Source organism: Myotis myotis, unplaced genomic scaffold, assembly GCF_014108235.1.
Source record: "Myotis myotis isolate mMyoMyo1 unplaced genomic scaffold, mMyoMyo1.p scaffold_m19_p_14, whole genome shotgun sequence".
Lineage (NCBI taxonomy): Eukaryota > Metazoa > Chordata > Mammalia > Chiroptera > Vespertilionidae > Myotis > Myotis myotis.
Genome location: NW_023416318.1, coordinates 29,616,117 through 29,639,774, shown reverse-complemented (window position 1 = coordinate 29,639,774; position 23,658 = coordinate 29,616,117). Strand labels below are relative to the sequence as shown.

At 40.6% G+C, this 23,658-nt stretch overlaps 1 protein-coding gene and 1 pseudogene across 1 annotated transcript in view; both read right to left on the bottom strand.

The window, feature by feature from the left end:
* LOC118669430 (ESX-1 secretion-associated protein EspI-like) overlaps positions 1-23,658 on the bottom strand; it is a 244,270-nt gene that overhangs the window by 1,296 nt on the left and 219,316 nt on the right. The window lies entirely within an intron of this gene.
* On the bottom strand, positions 38-601 carry LOC118669432 (annotated as a pseudogene).

Genomic DNA, 23,658 nt, shown 5'->3' with positions numbered 1-23,658 from the left:
TTTTGTTTTGCCTCTATTATTTATTTATGTATTTATTTTAGGTAACTCTGTGCTTTTTATTAACTACTTGAGGAGGGATGAAGCGGGAGGAGTGGGTGGCTCCGATGCCAGGCCTGAGGCGCTTCACTGGCTTGTACATGATGGAGAACTCACCCAGGTAGTGGCCAATCATCTCAAACTTGATTTCCACCGGATTGAAGGTCATGCCATTGTATACGCCAACCATGTTGCCCACCATCTCCGGCAGGATGAGCAAGTCCAGGGGTGCCTTCACCACCTCCGGCTTCTCCATGGGCAGGGCCTCCTTTTTGGCCTTGCGCGGGCGCTTCAGAAGCGAGTGCTTCTTCCTTCAAAGGCCCAGGTTTAGCTGCCGCTGCCGGGCACTGTACAGCTGCACCAGCTGCTCATAAGACGTCAAACAATTGATCGAGATGCACGCCGCGGTAGGCGAACTTGTGGAAGGTCTGCTGCTTCTGTGCTCCACTTCCGCCGTCTTGTCGGTTCTTCGGAAAACCTGTTCTGCCTCTATTGCTCATAGGTGTCATATTCCCAACCCTCTGACTTTCTTTTAGCTTCAAACTCTGGCTTGTGTGTCTGACATCAGGTGGCTATGGAGACCCTTTACAGGCAAGCCACTCCAGCCTGGCTGGACCGCCTGGCCTCCTGGCATTTCCTCCCCAGCATTAACCAGGGAAACTAGAATGTGCCAGAGCCATTTCTCTCCGCAGTCTCAGTAGGCCTGCATTCTTCACTCCATCTTTTCTACCCAGGATGGAGGGGTCAGAAACCAAGGGATACAATTACTAGACCAAAGAATGTTAGAGTTAGAAAGGACGATTTTCATCATTTAGCTAAAGAAACTTCATTTAAGGTGAAATGACTTGTTCCCGGTCATACAGCAAATTCTAGGGTAATATGGCACCTAGATACACAGATGAACCTTTTTATTATTGTTGTTATTATTATTACCAATTCTTAAGGTTCCATAGGAAGATAACATTCTATTTGATCTATAAGTACAGTCAGGTGTGATTCAGCCTAAATGAAGATGGACCACAGGTCTAGCCCATGTCTTTGTTACTACTATATGGAGGAAGGAAATGTCACATTTCTTTTTCCAAAGTTCTCTGCTACCTGCTTGTTTCGTCCTCCTTCTGGGAAGAAGAAAGCAGGCCTAGTGTTGATACCTAACCTGGAAGTTGATACCTAGGGTGACTAGGAGGGAGAGTGAAAGTAAAAACACATTTCTGAGAAAATGCTCCAGGTACAGCCAGCAGAGCTCCATCTCTTTATGAAATGGAGGCAGAACCTAAAGTCAAAGGCCAGGTAAATATAGGAACAGATGTGGCTATTGGGGCTGTGGGTTGTGGAGAGAAGGGATTTGACAAATGGCAAAGGGGAATTGAGGTGAGAGGAGCTACTTGGTGAATGGATAAATCAGGCTGGAGTACAAACTCATTTATGGATGCTGAAAGTGTGGGATGAGCTGACCTAATTAAAAACTACAGAGGGAAAACCACATGTGGAAAACCACCTAGTTGTAACCTCCCACCTGTAGTCAGAAAATGCAGTAAGACCTGATGACCCAATGGAATGTCTCACAGAGATCAGTTTTGCAGACAGTTACATAAAGGCTTTACAGCCAGTGAAAAAGATTCTCCAGACTTCTTCCCACAATGCCCTAGAGAGGTGTAGGCACAAGTTCCCCCATAATCCCTAAGGCAGTGTATATCTCATCATTCTTTCTGACTCAACCATGGAAAATTTCTCATTATTTTTCCTGAAACCAAATTCTCTAAATATCTGTACCACCAGTGTTAAGTCACCCTACTCAGAACCCTGGAGTCAGCTTTGAATTTCATTAATCAGTTAATTCATTGAGAAAATATTATTGAATCCTTACTATATCACGGATACTGTGCAAGGTTCCAGGATACCCAGTAGCCAATAATTTGCCTCATGGGACATATAGTCAAGAACTCACCAAATCTTATTACATCTACTTTCATAATGACAGTCATATTTATATCTGCTTTTTCCTACCACCATTCTGTTTAGTGTTCCAGCACCCTGTACCAGAACTTTTTCAGTAGCCTCCTGCCTTCCTGTTTGCATTATTTCCTGCACTCTAATCTATTCTATATTCATTCATTCCTAAATATGATAGAGTGTCAGAAACACATGAGACTTACAAATATAGATTACTGGACTCCAAACCTACTGAATAAGAAAGATGGTAGGCCCCAAGAATATATATATATATATATATATATATATATATATATATATATATATATATATATAATCTCTTATATAATAAAAGCCTAATATGATAAGTGTCTGGTCGTCCAGTCGCCCGTTCAACCAGTCAAAGCGTAATATGCTAATGATATGCTAAGGCTGCTCAACCACTCTCTATGATGTGCACTGACCACCAGGGGGCAGATGTTCCAACTGGTAGGTTAGCTTGCTGCTGGGATCTGGCTGATTGGGACTGAGGGAGATGGACTGGACATGTGGGCCGGACACGCCTTGTGGAGCCCTCCCACAGTCCCTCCTCAGCTGGCCAACCTCCTGCATCCCTCCCTGGCTTTGATCATGCACCAGTGGGGTCCCTCAGCCTGGCCTACACGCTCTTGCAATCTGGGATCCCTCGGGGGATGTCAGAGAGCCAGTTTCAGCTCTATCCCGCAGGCCAGGCTGAGGGGCCCCACTAGTGCACCAATTTGTGCACCAGGCCTCTAGTGTGTGTGTGTGTGTGTGTGTGTATAATATGTAAATACACTATATATACACTATATATATCTATATCTATATCTATATCTAATCTATATATCATCTATCTATCTATCTATCTATCTATCTATCTATCTATCTATCTATCTATCTCAGAGAGGAAGGAAGAGGGAGAGAGAGATATAAACATCAATGATGAGAGAGAATTATCTATCAGCTGCCTTTTACATGCTCCCTACTGGGGATCGAGCCCCCAACCTGGCCATATACCCTGACTGGGAATCAAACCGTGACCTCCTAGTTCATAGGTTGATGATCAACCACTGAGCCATGTTGGCTGGGCTATATTTTTTAAGGCTAACTCTATGATTCTGATACACAGCCAGGTTTGGGAACCATTGCTATGTCACTAACAAATACAATTACAATTGCTCAAAAATTTTCAAGAAATTCTCATTGTCTACAGAATAAACTAAAATATTAGCCTGGCATACACTATTCTGATCTATCCTAATTTTCTTTTACAAAAATTCTAGCCTGCTTTTAATTATGTAACCTTGAGAAAAATCACTTAAATTGGTAAGTACAAAATCAAGGACACAGTCTTTAGTAGCTAGCCTGTGCTACAAAAACTCTTCTGTAAAAAAATTTGAAGAAATAATGTATTTACTTCCTTCTCCAAATACATTTTTGGTGATGAGTTTTGTCCCCCATTCTTTGTTCCTTTCCTCTCCTGTTTCCCTTTCCTTCTGCTTCATGGTTTTCTTCTTATTTTTTTTTCTTGTTTAAATTGTCATACTCACACTTGCTAATGCAAACTAGTTCATTTTTTTTAAAATATATTTTTATTGATTAAGATATTACATATGTGTCCTTGTCCCCACGTTACCCTCTACCCCCCCCCCCCCCCCCCCCCCGTTGTCCGTGTCCATTGGTTAGGCCTATATGCCTGCATGTAAGTCCTTTGGTTGATCTTTCCCCCTTACCCCCACCCTCCCCTCCCCTCCCTCCAAACCCCGACAGTCCAATCAATGCCTCTCCGTCTCTGGATCAGTCCTTGTTCATCAGTTTATGTTGTTCATTATATTCCACAAATGAGTGAGATCATGTGGTCTTTATCTGCTCTCCAGTTCCATCCATGCTGTGGCAAATGGTAAGAGTTCCTTTTTTCTTCTTCCTCTTCTTAAAGAATACCTTTCAGCATTTCATATAATGCTGGTTTGGTGGTGATGAACTCCTTTAGCTTTTTCTTATCCGTGAAGCTCTTTCTCTGACCTTCTATTCTGAATGATAGCTTTGCTGGATAAAGTAATCTTGGTTGCAGGTTCATGCTATTCATCACTTTGAATATTTCTTGCCACTCCCTTCTGGCCTGCATGGTTTCTGTTGAGAAATCAGCTGACAGTCGTATGGGTACTCCCTTGTAAGTAACTGACTGTCTTTCTCTTGCTGCTTTTAAGATTCTCTCTTTGTCTTTTGCTCTTGGCATTTTAATTATGATGTGTCTTGGTGTGGTCCTCTTTGGATTCCTTTTGTTTGGGGTTCTCTGTGCTTCCTGGACTTGGAAGTCTATTTCTTTCACCAGGTAGGGGAAGTTTTCTGTCATTATTTCTTCAAATAGGTTTTCAATATCTTGCCCTCTCTCTTCTTCTGGTACCCCTATAATTCTGATGTTGGTACGCTTGAAGTTGTCCCAGAGGCTCCTTACACTATCTTCATATTTTTGGAATCTCTTTTCTTTTTTCTTTTTCAGTTGGGTATTTTTTGTTTCTTTGTATTTCAAATCTTTGACTTGATTTTTGGGATCCTCTTGTCTGCTGTTGGATCTCCGTAGATTATTCTTTATTTCAGTCAGTGTATGCTTAATTTCTAGTTGGTCCTTTTTCATGTCCTCCATGGTCTCACTATACTTATTGAGGGACTCATTAAATTTATTGGCGGTTTCCATAAAATTCTTGAAAAACCTTATAAACGTGGCCTTGAACTCTATATCCAGTCGTTTGCTTTCCTCCATTTCTGCCATTTGTGAGCTGTTTCTTTGTCTCCGCATTTTGGCTGCTTCCCTGTGTTGATAGAGTGGCTTTGTGTGCTAGGTGTCCTGTAGGGCCCAGTGGCTCAGCCTCCCCAGTTACCTGAGGTGGACACTCTTGGTGCACCCCCTCGTGGGCTTTGTGCACAGTCTTGTTGTAGCTATGCCTTGGTTGTTGTAGGATCACTGGGAGGAATTGACCTCCAGGGCAATTGGCAGCGAGAATCAGCTGTGTCTGCAGTGGGAGAACTTCTGTGCTGGAGACACCCTTCTGGGGCAAGACTTGCTTCAGTGGGGCTTTGATGCTCACTGAGACTGCACCCTGAGTGTGTCCCTTATGGATCTGAGGAGTTGTGATCTGGATGGTTCCCCTCTGACCACTGGGTACAGTGGCTCTTGGATCTAAGGAGGTGCTAATTTAGAGAACTGCAGATTCCCCTTCCTTTTTTTTTTTGGAGTTTGGAAGTGCCCTGATGATGCTCAGCTGTGTAGCAATGCAAGCCGCTGTGGGGCCTTGGGCCTTCTCTTGGAAGCTCTGGGTCTATCTGGCCCGGCTGCGGTTAGGTAATTACAGGTTGCGAATGGCCAGGGCATTCATATGCAAAAGCCTCTGCCGCAGCCTGGGCGGGGCGGGGTCTCAAGAAATCAAAGGGCGGAGAAAGCAGCTATGGCGGAGCCTCAGCCCTGCCCTAAGGAGTCGTTGAGTCCCAGTGTCCCGGCAATGGCTGCAAGCACCTCTGAGGGAAAGCCGCTCTCAAGCTCGCCCGCTGCCAGACAGTCCAGTATCTCCCCGTATGAGTCCTGGGTCCCCAGAGACTTCCCGGAACCAGATTTCAGAGCCGTCGGGAGCTTGTGTCTCCCTCCGGATTAAAAAAGACAGCCGCGTCCTCAGGTGCCAGACCCTTTCCGCGCGTGCGAGCCCCCGTACCTCTGCACTCCACCTCCGCAGCTCCTCCCGCTCGCAGTGTGCTTTTCTTTCCTTCTAGTTGTAGAATTTACACTCAGCCAGCCCTCCTGTAGTTCTGGATGATGTCCACCTTGTGTTTTTGATGCATTTATCGATTGTTGTGGGAAGCAGCAATTTCCCGGTGTTTATCTATGCCGCCATCTTAGTTTCCGGTTAACTTTCTTCCAAACTAGTTCATTTTTATGTTGTAATCACAAAGTAATACATGTTTGTTTTAAAAAATTAATTACGAGAGAAAAATACAAAAGAAGTGAAACTGCCCCTCCTCTTCCACTCTAAGACTGCTCCTTGGAGGTGACCCCTATTAATGTTTCAGTGACGCAATGCACATAAACATTTCTTACATTTTCACTTTATTTTATTATTATTATCTTTTATATTTTTATCACTTTCAGAGAGGAAGGGAGAGGGAGAGAGAGAGAAACATCAATGATGAGAGAGAATCATTGATTGGCTGCCTCCTGCATGCCCCACACTGGGGATCAAGCCTGCAACCTGAGAGTTGAACTGTGACCTCCTAGTTCACAGGTCGATGCTCAACCACTGAGCCATGGGGACAGGCACATTTTCACTTTCCATAGGGGTTTTGCACCTGCTCTTTGGATTGGTCCTACCCCCAACCCCCAACCACATCTCTCTCTGTGTTGGCTCAGATCAGGTTTTTTACCTACTGGTTCAGCACCCATGTCTTGCAAACCCACTTGAGGATGCCCAGGACAATTGCTTCTCTCACACTACCTTCTTTCTGACTATAAGAAGCAGATTAACTAGTCATGCACTATTATTTTCTGGACCTCCTTTCAAAAAGTATTTTAGTTGCCATTAAAGCTCTTTTTTCTGCTATCACTTATTTTGGGGGTCCATGTTGCTTTTAGGATACAGCATACAGTTTTCTGCAGTGCATTTTACTTACACCCAGAGAAGGTGGCTGTGAGATGATTTCTTGAGTCCTCGAAAGATTTCTTTTCTGTCAGTTCTCCTCCCATATATTTCCTCTGCCAGAGGCCAAGGTTTGGAATCCCTCCAAAATTATTTGTGCAACAGCATTATTGATATATAATTCACACACCATACCTTTAAAGTGTACAGTTTTAGTACATCCACAAACTTGTGCGACCATGATTATGGTAAAGTTTAGAATACTTTTGTCACCCCCAAAAGAAACCCCATACCCATTAGCAGCCACTCCCCATTAGCTCTCAGTCTTAGGCAACAACTGATCAATTTTCTCTCTTTGTGGGTTTGCCCATTTTGGATATTTCACATAAATGTGAAATCATACAATATGTCTTTGTGTTGGATGTGTGTGTGTGTGTGTGTGTGTGTGTGTGTGTGTGTGTGTGTGAGATGTCTTTCAGTTACTGTAATGTTTTTAAGGTTCATCCATGCTGTAAGAGTGTACCAGTATTTCATTCTTTTTTTATTGCTGGAGCATATTCCATCATATAAATAAATCACATTTTATTTATCCACTTGTCAGTTGAACGACATTTGGATTGTTTTCACTTTTTACCTATCCTCTATATAAAAGCCTAATATGCAAAGTGTCCCTTCGGGAGTTTGACCGGCTGGGAGTTCTATCGCTTGCTATGACATGTGCTGACCACTAGGTGCAGCGTGGAATGAAGGAAGGCCCTGGTCGGCAGCAGGCAGCTGCTAGGGACCCTACCCGTGCACGAATTTTGTGCACTGGGCCTCTAGTTATAAATAATGCTATAAACATACATGTACAAATTTTTGTTTAGACATATGTTTTCATTTCTTGGAGGAGTGGAATTGCTGGCCGGGTTCTTTTGCTCATTTTTAATTGAGTTATTTGTGTTTTTCTTATTGAGTTATTCAAGTTCTTTTTATATTCTAGATACAAGTCATTTATTAGACATATGATTTGCAAAATTTTCTTTCATCCTGTCAGTTGTCGTTTTACTTCCTTGATGGTATCCTTCAAAGCACACAGGTTTTAATTTTGATATTGTCCTATTTAATTTTTTTGTTGCTGTATTTTTGGTGTCATATGCAAGGAACCATTGGCAAATCCAAAGTCAAGAAGATATACACCTGTTTTTTATCCTAAGAGTTTTATACTTTTAGCTCATACATGTGGGTCTTTGATTCATTCTGAGTTAATTTTTGTATATGGTATGAGCCACATTCTCTTGCATGTGGCTATTCAATTGTCTCAGCACCATTTGTTGAAGAGATTGTTTTTCCTCACTAAATTGTCTTGGTACCCCTCCAACAATTAAAAAAGACAGAACACCATAAAATTTTATATTTTTAGAGTTGGAAGGGACTTTAGGAATCTGTACTGGTCAGAATTTTTAGTTGCAGACTGCAAAATGAATTTTAGCTATTTTAATTGAAAATAATTTATTAAATCATTGTTGGAAGGAAAGAGGCAGAAGCTTGAGGTTAGAGGTTCTCAAACTTGGTTGCACATTAGAACCAGGCTAATGCTCATATTACACCCCATGCCATAAACCACACTGTTGGGGTAGAATCTAGGCATTAGTGTTTTTAAAAAATATATATTTTTATGGATTTCAGAGAGGAAAGAAGAAGGAGAGAGAGAGAGAGAGAGAGAGAGAGAGAGAGAGAGAGAGAGAGAAACATCAATGATGAGAGAGACTAACTGATCTCCTGCACACCCCCTACTGGGGATCGAGCCCGCAACCCGCATGTGCCCTTGATTGGAATCGAACCCAGGACCCTTCAGTCTGCAGGTTGACACTCTATCCACTGAACCAAACCAGCTAGGACTAGTGTTTGTTTTTTAAAAAATATCTTCTCAGGCGAACCCAAAATGCCATCATTGAGAATCATGCTCTTGAGCTTCTAGGAATAACATCTAGAACCACACTGCTGAACTTTCCTGGTGAGAGAGCTGCTGCCCAGAAAAACAGAACAGACCTCAGAACAACACAGCCTCTGCCTTAATTTGCCAGCTGCAGCATCACTGACACCCCAGAAACATGCTGCCTCTGCTGTCACTTGTACTAGCAAAAATGAACTCCCAGTGCCCAGGCAGTTTCTGAGTCTCACATAGGTGTATCTGAATGGTAGAACCTGTCACACTCTCACATCTTAGCAGTAAAGAAATCTGGGAAAATCGTTTATTTGGATTTTTCATTGAGAAGGTGAGATTCACTATGTGGAGAACTATTAAAATGTGGTCAGCATGTTAAAAAATTTTTTTTGGAGCACCCAAGAAAGGTAAATGTCCATTACAAGGTCAATTGTTTGATTATAAATCTGGACATGCATCAGAGCCACATGGGGGAATTTTGCAATAATAAAGATTCTCAGACCACACCCCTGGAGAAGATGATTCAGTAGGCCTATTTGGGTTCTAGATTCTGCCAGGTTTAATGTATGCCCCTTAATCAGAAGCCTTTCACTTTCAATCAGACATAAGCTTAATCCTAACATATCTCCAGAGAAGCAACAGAGTGATATAGACTCGTACTGAAGTATAAATGACCAATAGAGCCTCAGGCTAGGATTTTAATCACAGAAATGGTGAACAGAAGGAGAGCAGAAAAGGGACTTAGGCTAGTAACTGTTAGGACTATGGTGTTTCTCAGTCCTCTAGGATGGCCATTATCCACCTTTGGGAGAACTGTATAGAAAAGTCATTTTCAATGTTTGAAGACATTTGGCAGATGAAACAATCTCTTATTTTCATAATAAAAACAACTGCAAGTAATGCTAGATAAAATCTCCCAGGCAATGAGGGTGTGCAGAAGGTGATGATTTCTAAGTTGAATATGTATAGAGGCTGTCAGAAACTTTGTGGGAGATGTGTATGAGAGTTTTATATTTATTTAAATATGGCATTGTTATTTTAAGTTTGTTTTATTGCTTAAAGTATTACAAAGAGTATTACGTATGTCTCCTCTCCCCCTCCCCCCCTTGACATTCCCCCGGCTTCCCCTACCCCACAGTGTCTTATGTCCATTGGTTATGCTTATATGCATGCATTGTTCAAAAAGGTTGAGTAAGGCCGCCCTAAAACCACTGATTCTTCCTTTTAGGGGAAGACAGGGTGTGGATTCAAAACAAAGCAGTAGGGGAGCCCTGTGATGGCCATGTACTCCGACAGCTGCCCTTGTGCCCAGCAAATGAAGTGCCTCTTCCACAAGATTATAATTTTAAGGTACTCCTTAGAGTCTTCAGCATAGAATTTTTACAAATTACTGGAGCCATCTGGCTGTACCCCAGGTGACCATCGCCTCTTATTTAATGTGTTGTTTTTCACAAGGTCCTGGGTCAGGGCTACTTCAAATCACACCTTCATGGAAGGCACATTGCTTTTTATCAACTGCTTGATTTATGATCAGCAAAAATCCATAGCCCTCTGTGACCCTTCTAAAAAAACCCACCTTTCATAGTGTGTCCTCTTCAAAGGGAATAAAACACCTTCATTTTTTCGATCAGTGCATTGGTTAGAAACACTACCTGGACCAGTGGTTTATGTGAGAGAGACTTGTGTTCAGGGAGAGAAGCCCTGCAGATAGAGAGCTGATTTCACAATGCCGAGAGCAATATATAACGGCCTGTTCTCTGCCGGGAAAATGGGAATAGGAATTTGTACACATTTGTAAAGGCAACCTTAGGCAACTAAGGTTCAGCATGTTCTGAACCTTACTGGTTCTCATAACCTCTCTCCATATGTTTTCATAACCTCATGACTATTATGCCATAAGGGTGGAGGCAGGGGAGGGAAGATTGGCCAGAAGAATAAATCAGGTAATTAATTTGCTGAGAAAAAATTCCTAGCCATCTGATAGGTCATCCAACATCTATTAAACTGAATCTTTAAGACAGAAAAAGAGTTACCTATGATGCGGTGTTTCTTCTGAATCTGGCTAACTGTAAATCAGGCAGATAGCAGGGAATCAGAATTGAAAGTAATCCAAATAAAACAGAATCTCTTCTATCTCTCATGGTTGCTTGGTAAAGTTCACATTATACACCCCAAAATCAGTGTTAATTGCAGAACGGGGGTATAAGAAGGCTTTATTTTATATAGTCAAAACAGGAGCCATGGTGAATTAACTTTATTATTTTTGCATATTAATGTTTTAATTTATTTTTTGACCTTCTGTAACTCTTTGATTTTATTTATTTTTTTAATCATTATTTTTTACTTTTTCAATTACAGTTGACATACAATATATTAATTTCAGGTGTACACCCCAGTGATTAGGCACTATAAAACGTATTAAGCGATCATTCCCCAAATTCTCTTACCTATTTGACACCTTACATAGTTATTAGAATATTATGACTATATTCCCTATGCTGTACTTTATACTCTCATGACTACTCTATAACTATTAATTGTACTTCTAAATTCCTTCACCTTTTCTTTTTTTTTTTTTTTAAATATATTTTATTGAATTTTTACAGAGAGAAAGGGGAAGGGATAGAGAGTTAGAAACATCGATGAGAGAGAAACATCGATCAGCTGCCTCCTGCACACTCCCCACTGGGGATGTGCCCGTAACCAAGGTACATGCCCTTGACCGGAATCGAACCTGGGACCCTTGAGTCCGCAGGCCGACGCTCTATCCGCTGAGCCAAACCGGTTAGGGCTCCTTCACCTTTTCAACCATCCCCACTCACATCTGGCAATTGTCAAAGTATTTTCTGCATCTATGAATCTGTTTCTGTTTTGCTTGTTCATTTATTTTCATTTTTAGATTCAATTGCTGATAGATATGTATTCATTGCCATTTTATTATTCATATTTTTTCTCTCCTCCTCCTCCTCCTTCTTCTTGTTCTTCTTCTCCTCCTCCTCCTCCTTCTAGACCCTTTAACATTTCATGTAATATTGGTTTGGTGGCAATGAACTCCTTCAGCTTTTCCTTGTCTGGGAAGCTCTTTATTTGACCTTCAATTCTAAATGATAGCTTTGCTGGGTACTGTAATCTTGGTTGTAGGTTCTTACTATTCATCACTTTGAATATTTTTTTGCCACTCCCTTTTGGCCTGCAAAGTTTCTGTTGAAAAATCAGCTGACAATTGTATGGGTGCTCCCTTGTAGGTAACTAACTGCTTTTCTTTTGCTGCTTTTAAGATTCTCTTTTTGTCTTTAACCTTTGGCATTTTAATTATGACGTGTCTTGGTTTAGGCCTCTTTGGGTTCATCTTGTTTGGGACTATCTGTCCTCCTGGACCTGTGAGTCTATTTCTTTCACCAGGCAAGGGAAATTTTCGGTCATTATTTTTTTCAAATAGGTTTCCAATTTCTTGCTCCTTCTGGCACCTCCATGATGTGGATGTTGATACACTTTAAGTTATCCCAGAGGCTCCTTACACTCTCTTCATATTCTTGGATCCCTTTTTCTTTTTGCTGTTCTGATTGGGTTTTTTTGCTTTCTTATATTCTAGATTCTTGATTTGATTCTTGGAATCCTCTACTCTACTGTTGAATCTCTGTAAATTATTCTTTATTTAAGTTAGTATATCCTTAATTTCTGACTGGTACTTTTTTATGTTGATGTTCTCACTAAGTTCCTTGAAGTTCTCACTAAACTTCTTGAAGTTTTCAGTAAGTTCCTTGAGCATCCTTATAACCATTGTTTTAAACTCTGTATTGGTTGTTTTCTTGGTTCCATTTCATTTAGTTCTTTTTATGGAGATTTCTCCTGTTTTTTTCATTTGTGACATGTTTCTTTGTCTCCAGATTTTGGCTGCTTCCCTGTGTTTGTTTCTATGTATTAGATAGAGCTGATATGTCTCCTGGACTTGGTAGAGTTGCCTTGTGTAGTAGGTGTCCTATAGGGCCAGGTAGCTTATCTTCCCCAGTCACCTGAGCTGGGCATTCCAGGTACACCTCTGTGTGAGCTGTGTGCACTGTCCTATTGTAGTTGAGCCTTGATTGATATTGGCATCACTGGGAAGGATTGACCCCCAGGCCAATTGGTTGTTAGGATTGGCTGCAACTACAGCCGAAGAGCTGTTGTGCAGGAAATGCCCCTATGTTGCAGGACTTGCTTCAGTGGGGTTTTGGTGCCCACCGAGTCCACCCCTTGAGTGTGTGGCTCATGGAAGTGGTAGGATTGTAATCCAGCATGGTCGAAGCTGTCCACTAGTTGCACTGGCTCTGTAGCCTTCAGGAAGTGCAAAGTCAGCTACTAGTATCTGTGCCCTACCCAGGGACACCCAGCACGAGCTACAGAGTGATCTGTAGATGGCTGCTACTTGTGCTGAGCTTGGAAGTGCCCAGGAGAAACCAAGCTGTGAACCACGTCACGCTGCTGCTAGTGCTGGGTCTTGGGCCACTTATTGAGAGGTACAGGGCATGCTCATGCCAGCTGCTGCTTGTTTGAGAAATTTTAGGACAGTCTGAAGCATGAGGCAAGAGAGGCCAGTTGTATGGAAAAGTCACTGGAAATGGTTTGGATAAGCCTGCAAGTAGGGAGGGGCAGGGTCTCAGAGAATCACCAGGGCAGAGTGAACAGTATGAGCTGGGTTGATGAAGATTCAGATATGGTGCCTGCCTCTTGGCTCTGTGGTGGGGAGGGTTCAGAAAAGGAACACTGGCCTCTGTCAGCACTTCTGTCTGGGAGAAAGCTGCCCCTCCAGCTCTCACCCTGATTCTAGACAAGTTAGTTTCTCTCCAAATGACCCAGGTTCCTTTTAAGCTGCTGCCCCAGTGCTGGAGCTCAAAGGGAGTGAGTCCAAGTGAGTTTGTGCACGGGCCCTTTAAGAGGAACTGCCTGGGATTCCTGCAGCTTCTGTGTCACTCAGCCACAATCCCTGCTTGTTTTTACAGCCATAAGTTATGGGGACTTCTCTTTCCAGCGCTGGAACCCTGGGATGGGGGACATGGTGTGGGGTAGGTCCCCCTTGCTCCTCAGGGAAACCTTCACAGCCAAGATATTCCTCCAGATTTTAAATCGCCACACATGAGTGTGGGATCAGCCAGTTCATAATTCCGCCCTGTGTCTCTGTCCCTCCTACCAGTTTCTCTGTGCCGCTTCTTTAACTTCCTAGTTGAAGGACTTCTGTTCAGCTAGATTTCAGGTGGTTCTGAATGACGGTTGTTCTGTATTTTAGTTGCAAATTTTGATGTGGTTGTGGGAGGCAGCGGGTACCACGTATACCTATGCACCATCTTGATCAGAATTTCTGAGTTAACTTTTAATTGCTTGTGAATAGATAGGGAATTTGAACAAGGGAGCAAGGTAAGGAAGTGGAAAGCTAGTTAACTATTAAAAGGAGAAGCCATGGCGGCCTGCATACTCCTGACTGTTGCTCTGAGAGCTAGGAGGTTCAGGTAACTTGTGACCAATCCTGTTCCTTCAGAAACAGAGGAAGGGAGCTGCCACCTCTGGATAAACTTACAACAGTATTAGAGCACCTCGCAGGTATAGAAACCAAGCACAGCATTATAGGAGACCCTGTAAAATGTCAGGAAGGATTGATTGGCAAAGACTGAAATGAATGCTAACGCTCACATTGGGGAAGATGTAGTGACATAGGCATTTTCATATAGTGCTAGTGGGAGTATAAATTGCTATAGTCTTTCTAGGCGCTTAAGCAGTTTTTCCCCAAAACTTTAGATGTGCATTTCTTTTGACCAAGAAATTCTATTTCTAAAATTTTCTTTAACAACTTAACAAAGATGAATGTACCAGGATGTTCCTGCCAATGCTTTTATAGTAGGAAACTACCTAAGTAGAGAATATTTAAGTAAATTATAGTGCATTGATACAAAGGAATACTATGTAACTATTATAAAGGAGACCTGGAAAAGATACACAGAAAATGTTAGAAGAGATTTCCTCTGGATTACAAAATTTCAGGATGATTTCTAAATATAGGGAACGGAAACAAATTCAGGAAGAACTCCTTTCCCTCTAATAAGGGCAAAGTAAAGCTAGTTTTCTTTTTCAGTATTAGGGCTCCACCTTTGAGGCACCTAAAGAAAGGTAGTTGTTGCATTTTTCCCATTTAGAGGAGAAGCTTTGAGTAATTATATTTCAACCAATGAAGTCAAGAGGCCATTAGAGAGTTTTTCTGAGGGAAAACTTTCTAGAGAATCTGTGTTTAACCAAGGCTTAGAGTTATTTTGCTAGCTGTGGCTGTATTAAAGTTATACATAGAATAAATGGTCACGCAATAAACAAATGAATAAATGAAGTGAATGCTTTTAGAGGTAGAAGGGGCAAGAGAAACTGTCCAAACTCTCACTCTACAAATGGGGTGCTCAGAGTCAGCAACTACAGACTCACAGCTAGAGACAGGTGCACACAGCTGGTAGTTGGTAGATCTAAGACTACAGTCCAGAGCTCCTAACTAGTGCACTCAACACTGCTAAGGTCCATTGTGACTTCACAAAATCAAGAGATCTGTGATTCCCTTCCATCTCCAAGGAGAGATGGTCCCCAAGTTCTGTAAGGGCTACTTGGATGTAATCACTAACTATTGGCAGAATACTGTTTAAGGCTGTGGTTTTACTTGGAGCTGCTGATAATTATAGTATTTTATACATGGGTTGTGCCCAATAAATGCTTGACCACTGGTAATCAGGATGAGGATGCGGTTTCTTTTGCTCTCGAAGGGACACTCAGTGTCTCCTACTCTATGTCCAGCCCCCTGTGACTATAGGTACAGTCAGGGTGGGGCAGTGGTTTGCAGCTGAGGAAGCACAATTTTCTCTTTCCTCCTGAAGAACCTGCCTGCAGCAAAGCTGTAGAATATGTGTTTTTAGACTCCTTTTGTCTTCTTTTCCAGTATTCTTCTTATCCACCTGCTGCTTTTCTTCTCCATTTCATCTTCCCAGGTTTGCATAAACCTCCCAGTCACCTATCCTATGTTCACATTGAAAGACCATAAATGGCATTAAATAAATGTATGGGTTCTAAATCAAATTAAATAGTGTTTCATTGTGGAAAGTTTCAAATATACACAAAAGTAGCATGATGCCTATGTCCCCATTACTTAGCCTCATCAATGCCAAAATTTTGCTAATCTTCTTTCAACTATTCTCCCTCTCAACTTTTTTTGAGTATTTAAAAGTACTTCCCAGACATCATATTATTTCATTCATAAATACTGTAGAATGAATTTCTGAGAAAGAATTAAAAAACCCAACAATCCTATGCCATTAGTTCACAAGAAAATAACAATAATTCCTTAATATTATCTAACAATTCATGTTCAAGCTTTCTCAATTGCCTCAAAAATGTATTTTTAAAATTACTTTAATTGACTCAGAATCAAAACAAGGACTGTACATATTATTTGGTCACTATATTTTCCAAGTCTGTTTTTTAAAAACATTTTTGTCTGTCTATCCACTTATCCACCTATCCATCTACCCATCTATTTTTTTATTGTGGTAAAATTCCCATAGCATAAAATTAATCATTTTAAAGTGAACAATTCAGTGGCATATAGTGGAGTCACAATGTTGTGCAGGCACCACCTCTATCTAGTTCTAAAACATTTCCTAATCCCAAAAGGAAACCTAGAATCCCCTTCATCAGTTGTTCCTCATTCCTACCTCCCACCAACACCTGGCAGCCACCGATCTGCATTCTATCTCTATGGATTTATCTGTTTTGGCTATTTCATAAAATGGAATCATTCAATATATGACCTTTTTTGGATTTTCCCTTTAGGATAATGTTTTTGAAGTCCATTCAGATTGTAGCAGATATCAGTACTTTATTTCTTTTTCTTGCTAAATAATATTGAATTGTATGGATATACCACAATTCATTTATCCATTCATTTGTTGATGGAGATTTAGGCTGTTTTCACTTTTTTTTTTTAGATTTACTTACTGTAAGTAATTTTTTTTTTCTTTTCACCTTTTGGCTATTGTGAATAGTGCTGCTATGGACATGTGGGTGTATATATTTGTTTGAGTACCAATTTTCAATTCTTTTGGGTATATATCCGGAGGTAGAATTTCTGGGTCATATCGTAAACTTACTAGTATGCCTAACATTTTGAGGAACTGTCAAACTGGTTTCCACAGGGGCTGCACCATTTTCCATTCCCACTAATGTATGAGGATTCCAATTTTGCCACATCTTGACAGCACTTGTATTTTCTACATTTTTTATTATAGCCATCCTCAGGGGTGTGAAGTGGCATCTCATTGCTGTTTTGATTTGCATTTCCCTAATGATGAATGATGTTGAGCATTATTTCATGTGCTTCTTGGCCATTTGTACACTTTATTTGGAGAAATGTCTATTTAAGCCCTTTGCTCATTTTAAAATTGGGTTCTTTGTCTTTTTAGTATTGTTGTATTTTAAAATTTAATAGTTTCTCCACCACCCTTTCCTTTTTTTATGCTTATTTATTTGTTGAACAAACTGGGTCATTTGTCCTGTAGAATTTCCCTCATTCTGTTTTTCGCTGACCATTTCCATATGGTATCATTTAACTTGTTTCTCTATCTCTTTATATCCTGTAAACAGATACTTTAGAACTAGAGGCTTGCTTAAATTTATTTTTTATCCTGGTAATTTTTTTTATTGTTGACACTATTACAGATGTCCCTCATTTCCCCCTTCTTTGCCCACCTCCACCCAGCCCACCCCCTACTCCCCTAGCCTTCACCACACTGTTGTCTGTGTCCACGGGCTATGCATATATGTTCTCTAGCTAATATCTTCACCTTCTTTTATCCATACCCTCCTCCCAACTCCCTTCCCTCTGACTAAATTTATTTTTTGGAGTAGAGAAACTTCATAGGTGGCCCTGTGTCTTTCCTACCACATTACATTAAGAAGCACATGATGTCTAGTTGTCCAGTTTTTAATTACAAAACTATATGCAGGGTTACCTATAGGGCCCTTCAAATGGTTAATTCAAATTTCATTAAAAAATATACAATTGACTATTGCTTTTCTGGATTTCTTCAGATTTAGGAGGAAGCTATGTAGGTGAGCTCTAGTCCTTCTCCACCCTGCTTCAGCCAGAGTTACTCTGCCTTTTACTTACCAAAGTCCTAGATAAGATTTCATTAGAAAAAGTATTATACTAATTTTAAAAATATATAAAATAAAAATGATAATATAATGAACCCCTGCTAAAATATTAGGAGATTGATTATGTTACCCTTTCCAGAGGTATTTACACTTGGCCCTCTGGATCCATGGATTTTGCATCCATGGATTCCACCAACCATGGCTCAAAAATATTTGAAAAAAAAATAAAAGTTAAGTTGTTGTAGACACATACTATGTACTTAGGCCTATGATGATTGTATATACCGAACATGTACAGACTTTTATTTTCTTTCATTATTCCTAAACAATACAGTACAATAACTATTTAAATAATAGTTATTTAAATACTTGCATTGAATCAGGTATTATCAATTATCTAGAGATGATTTAAAGTATATGGAAGGATGTGCATAGATTACATACGTATAAGAGACTTGAGCGTTTGTGGATTTTGTTATCCACCGGGGGGCCTGGAACCAATCCCCCCGCAGATCATGAGGGATGACTGTCTATTGTAACTGGGGACTCTGGAAGTCAGAAAAGTCTTAGACTCAATGGAAAAAAATTTTTTTAATGCATGCAATGGACAACACCGGTGGGAGACAGAGTGGAGTCTTCCTGATGCTCTGCAAATCAAACAACATAGGAACTGCTATAATCTCCCCAACTGATGGCTGCTTCCCCTTCAAATCATATGTCCTTGACCCATTACATGAAACTGGACTTTGAATAATAGCAATTTGCACTTTATTTTTATTATTATGTTTTAATTTTATTGATTTCAGAGAGGAAGGGAGAGGGAGAGAGATAGACACATCAATGATGAGAGAGAATCATTGATCGGCTGCTTCCTGCATGCCCCCTATTGGGGATCGAGCCCGCAATCCAGGCATGTGCCCTGACCAGCAATCAAACCATGACCTCCTGGTTCATAAGTCGATGCTCAACCACTGGGCTACATGGCCTGGGTGCAACTCACACTTTAACGTTGAGCCTAAAGCTTTATAAAATGACCACAGTTCAAAATGGAAAGTGTGTGAAGTGGGAATAGCTGAGAACCTGGCAAGTGCCTCTGGTGTAGTAAACAGATGCCCTTCAAGTGTCTTTTGCTGGAAAGACCTCTAATTCTGATCACAAGAAAATATCCATCTTTCCGACACAGAATATACACACTCTCTGTGATACCTTAAATCAATATCTGATCGTCCAGTGGACTCTTTTCCTGGTATTCCATTAAAATTGAGCTTCTCTCTATAACTGAATGTTGAACACATCAAGATGATGGTTAATTCCTTGTCCCCAGAATTTTGGAGACAAAGTCTTCAGTCTTCTTGTGGTTAAAAGGAAATTTATGAACTTTTGCCTCAATTCTAGTTTAATCCTCAAGTGTCTGCTTTTTAATCATCAAAGCGTTATAAAGTCTGCCCTTCCTGGAACTAGGAACAGCAGGATGGACACACAGCTGGATCCCATTGCAGGCAGATGGGAAGAGCACTGAGCCTCCATATCTCCTCTGAAATGAGAAGGCTCTCGTTCTGATTATGCTGTTCTTCTTCTCTGCAGTATTGTTTCTGGGAGAGCTGGGAGAGAAGATTTTGCCAGTCTGTGTTATCATTACCACCAGCACCACTACCATCATGATGCCTATATTCCAACATAATGTTGGAAGAGAGGGACAATTACTGCCTCTCTTGACCTTTTGAAGCTGAGAAAAAAAGGGCTGTAGAAGCAAAGGACGATAAAACAGCTAGTTAAAGGTTCAGATCAGCTGCTGACCTCACAAAACCCAAATCTACTATAGAAACTCAATCACCTTTCTAATTGTCCAGACAGAATCCTCATGAATTGTCCATAAAGATTTCAGTTAAATTTTACTAGCTTTTATCCAAACTGGTAAAAAGAGGTATATATAATAAAAATGATTTTTTAGACATATCAAGGTATATCAGCACCCACGCCATTTCCCCAAGTTTGTCCCCCAACTAATAGGTTTCAGAGTGATTGGAAGGAGGGCTGCTACCAAGCGTACATAGAAAATGAAGATGCATAACAGGCCTTCCAGGGGACCTCCTCCCTGTTCATCAGACAGCATTCCTTATGATATAGAAATCATACTTTGTATGTACAGATTTAGATACAAGATGTTCATTGCAGTGAACAACTGGCAAGAACCTAAATGTTCAACAGTGGAAAGACAGGGAAATATACTTCAATTTTGAAACATTAAAAAGGATGCTTCATGAAGTTGGTTGATGAAGGAAGATGTTCATGATAAACTAGTTGAAAAATAAGGTGGGGGAAATTTTATGTATTTAAGTCTTGAAGAAACTATGTGTGCTTTATTTGGGAGGAGGAAGGAGGTCCTATTCTAAGCCTTTTAGTATATCTGCCTGTGGAAGGCACAGACATTTTGAATCAATGGGGGAGAGTGAGAAAATTTCAACTTGGGAACAAGAAAGGCAGAAAAAGCCTAGATCACATGGGAGAAGCCTTAGTATTAGAAAAATGGGGGAGGTGGCAGATGGGAAAATGAATGAAGTAAACGAAGGCTTGATTTGATGTTCCAAACTCCAACCTTTGAGTTTGGTTCAAGTACCTCCATTATGAGGGTGAGTGGAATAATGTCAATGCCCAGGCCAAGCTGACATGAGGTGGGAAACATGATGTTTCTGTCTTTGTATTTTTTTTTTTTTTTTTTTTTTTTTTTTTTTACCTCTGTCTTCTTTCTTTACCTGCTTGGTAATAGTGGGAAGACCTTATGGTTCTCTCCTGCATATCCCAAAATCCAGGAGTGAAGTTACATCAGCTCGACCAAAAAAAGGGGAGGGGCTCAAATAGAGATGGAGTGATAACATGTGGCAGTTCACTGCCCTAAATGCCCCAGGTAGAGAAACGCAGGTCAGGATTCAGAGCCCAACGTCAAACATAGGGTGCTTTATTTCAACAGATTAAAAAGCAACTCGTGGTATCACTACAAATATATCTGAAAGGTGTTGGCAACTTCAAAGGTATTCATTAAGAGATCTTCTCATTACAGCCCCTTCAAGTTTACTAAACTGTATAAAGGCACTTTTATAAAAGCAGGCCCAGTAGGCCTTTTCATAAAGACCTCCTGTAGATAACTGGACCAGGAGAATTGTGTTGAAGGCCTGGAATGGCGAGCAGTGTGTTGTGATATGTTTCCTAGGGCAAAGTTCCTAACCCTTCACCCCAGTTTCCTTTTTAAAACCCAGCCTTATAGGGACATTGAGAGGATTAAGTAATATTGTTTATGAACAAACTCATTAATGTTAATCTTTATAGGTAAAACAAAATGCTCACAATTACCATCTAAACTAAAATCTGTGATACTTTGGGATTCCAGGAACCTCCCAAGTGAATCAGACCTAATAACAAGCAATAGGAGAGGAAGGTTAAACTCAACCTTCTCCTTGGGGTTCAGGAAGAACAAAATGGTGGGGTATTGAAGGAAAGAGGCTATCGGAAGATCAGAGTTCGAATAAGAATTGGAAAAAATATTCTTTCATTCTCCTAATGTTCAATGATCTCACTTAGTTTAAAGAAGTGAAACCTATAGGGTCTGGTTAAAAATTTGAAGCTTTCTGAAAGGTTGGTCACAAAGACAAGAAAAAAGGGAAGAGCCATTGTTGGACAGATGAAGTAACATACATACACTGTAATATTGAACCCTGGACAAAAACATCTACAGTGATTATAATCTAGTTTCCAGTCCAGAGTCCAGTTTAGCCAAATATTTTGTTCATGCTTTTAAAACTCAGTGGTGAGTTCATAAAAATGTCTGCAACCCAGATGAGGTTGTTAAATTCTTTCGTAAGAACAAGACAGAGAAGAGAAGTGATTTACTGAAGTATGTTGCTAGGTTTGTTTTTTATTTTTATTTTTGCTCTTCTAATCCCCAAGCCCACAGCAGCCTGTCTAGTTGAATCTTGATTTGTTTTTGTCTCATATGAATGTGAACATCCATCCTCCCAGCAGAAATGGTAAATAGCTGTACACATCTATGTCATGAAGTGGTCATAAATAACGATCATTTATGGGGCTGGTGGGAGGGCAACCTTTGTGCTTAGAGAACTGCTTGCTGCAATACTGTTCTATGAAGTTTTCTGTAACTAAAGGAGCAAAAACATTGAGTCTTGTTGCTTAAAGTTAAAATTTTTAAATAATACATAGTGAAAAAAGAACTTAATATGTCATACGGTGGTATAAATGAAAAACTCTATGTCTGGTAACAACTGTAAATTATCTGTTTGCTTTAGGCTACAAAAATCATGCATAAACACTGTCTTATAAAGATTTCAAACCATACAAATAAAGTTAGGGTCCCTCTTGACCATCACCCCAGTTACATTCCCCCATTGCTAACAGAGGTGGATTTGTTTCCAGATCTTTATAATCTTTATAAGTTTATTTGTTTGTTTGTTTTTTATGTTACACAAATGGCATACCACATTTATTATCCAGCGACTTGCTTTTTTTGACAATAATGTCTTGGATATCTCTCCATGTGAAGAGTACATATATATTGATTTTACTTCCTTAAACTGTTGTATAATATGACAGTGTCATAATTTATGTATGTGCAATAAACATTTAGATACTTCCAATTTTTTGCTATGTCACACAGAGCTGAACATCATTGTCCCTACTTTCTGGTACACATGTGGAAGTGTTTCTTTGGAATAGGTAGGAAGTACACATTTGTAGCCGTTTCTATTTTTAGTTCTTCTGTTATTCATCATGACTGTTCAAAATAATATGCTTCCCTAGCCAGTTTGGCTCAGTGGATAGAGCGTCAGCCTGTGGACTGAAGGGTCCCAGGTTCGATTCTGGGCAAGGGCACATACCTCGATTGCAGGCTAGATCCCCGGCCCTGGTTGAGGCTCATGTAGGAGGTAACTAATCGATGTGTCTCTCTCACATTGATATTTCTATGTCTTTCCCCTCCCTTCCACTCTTTCTAAAAATCAATGAAAAAATATCCTCAGGTGAGGATTAACAAAACAAAAACCAAAATAATATACTAATCATTTATTTCTTGATTTACCAAATTTAGATCTTATCCATTGACTCCTTACTATGAAAGATGGGGAATTTAGCTCACTTATATGTGTAGGGAGTGGCTCTAGAGTTAAGCCTTGGATTGACCTGTGGCAGGGCCACAAACAAGTCCCAGTTTAGAGGGCAGAGCCCTTTTAGCATAATTAAGCTTGACCTTGTAGCACTCCCTAGATCCTTCCTCGGTAGCTAATGGGAGATGCAGCAAGTGCTGCCGAAACAAGTGAAGCTCACAAGAACATTGTAACTATGCTGACCACTACCTTGTTTTTCTTTGACTATAAAATAAAGCCTCAGTTTGCTGGCTGGATCCAGACACAGGAGATCCACTGAACCCCAGCTGTATTCTCTTTGTCTGTCTTTTCTTTAATCCTTCACCACCCCTCCTCAGGCTCACCGAACCCTTGGTTGTGCTGGAATGGCACATGTATGAACTTTCCCCTCCCCTCCATTCCCAAGTTTTGTTAATTATCTATACAGTGGGGCCTTGACTTACGAGTTTAATTCGTTCCGTGACGGAGCTCGTAACTCACATTACTCGTATGTCAAATCATAAAGTGAACAAGTGAGACACGCCATGCTGGGCTGATGTTGTGGCGTTCATTGTGATGTTCGCTGTGCCAACTAGCGGTGGGGTATCTGAAGCTGGCTCGTAACCCGAATTTTAGCTCGCAACTCAAAGCAAAAAATTGGCCGAGGATGGCTCATATCTCGAAAAACTCGTTAGTCGGGACACTCATAAGTCAAGGCCCGACTGTATATATAAGAGCCTAAGCAACCCTTACGATGGAACAACCAGAATGACTGGTCGCTATGATGCACACTGACCACCAGGGGGCAGACGCTCAACACAGGAGCTTCCCCCAG